This window comes from Ornithorhynchus anatinus, chromosome X2, assembly GCF_004115215.2.
Source record: "Ornithorhynchus anatinus isolate Pmale09 chromosome X2, mOrnAna1.pri.v4, whole genome shotgun sequence".
Taxonomy (NCBI): domain Eukaryota; kingdom Metazoa; phylum Chordata; class Mammalia; order Monotremata; family Ornithorhynchidae; genus Ornithorhynchus; species Ornithorhynchus anatinus.
The window spans coordinates 168,263-169,331 of NC_041750.1; positions in this window are offsets into that span (position 1 = coordinate 168,263).

Consider the following 1,069-nt stretch of genomic DNA (forward strand, 5'->3'; position numbering starts at 1 on the left):
TTAGACTGTGTCCAATCCCGAAAGCACGCATCTACCCCAGCACTTGGTACAGTGCCTGACACATAGTAAGCGCTTAACAAATGGCATAAAGGAATTGGAGATGGGGAAGCAGCCGGGGAGGCCGTCTGTCAGGGGACGGTCGGACAGAGTGGCAGTCGCAGGCAGGTCAGGCAGGCCGAAGGACACAGTCAGTCAGCCGGTCGGTCGGGGCCACGGACAGGCGGTCTGAGGGTCAGGTGGGAGGACAGACGGGCCATCTGGGGGGAAGTCATTCGGACGGGCAGGCGATCTGGGGGGGAAGCCAGCTAAACAGGCCACCCGAGGGGAAAGACAGTCGGACGGACAGGCCACCCGAGGGGGAGAGTCCGTCGGACGGGCAGGCCACCCGAGGGCAGAGTCAGTCGGACGGACAGGCCACCCGAGGGGAGAGTCAGTCGGACGGACAGGTGGTCCAGGGGGGAAGTCGGTGAGACAGACAGGGGGTCTGGGGGGAAAGTCAGCCGGACAGGCAGGCGATCTGGGGGAAAAGTCAGCCGGATAGGCCGGCCGAGGGGAAAGTCAGTCAGACGGACAGGAGGTCAGGGGAGGAAAGTCAGTGGGACGGGCAGGCGGTCCGAGGGGGAGAGTCAGTGGGAAGGGCGGGCGGGCGGAGGGGGGCGGGGTCCCCGGGGGTCCCGCCCCCGGTCCCGCCCCTTGGCCGGCGGGCGCTGGGGGCGGGGGTTCGGTTGCGGGGTGCGGGGCTCCGCCGGTCTGGGCGCGCGAGGCCCCGCCCCGGTGCTCCCGGGGACGGGGGGGCGGCGCAGGGTTGGGGGCTCCGAGGGCCGGGCCGGGCCCCGGGCGGGCGCTGAGGAGGCTGCGGCTCCGCTCCCCGATCCCGGCTCCTCCTCCTCCTCCTCCTCCTCCTCCTCCTCCTCCTCCCCGCCGCCGCCGCCGCCGCCGCAGGTAAGCGGGTCCGGGGTCCGGGGTCCGGGGTCCGGGGTCCGGGGTCCGGGGTCCGGGCCGGCGGCGGGGCGAGGCCGAGAAGCCCCGGAGAGCCCCGGCCCCCGTCCATCCCGCCCCGTCCTCCCCG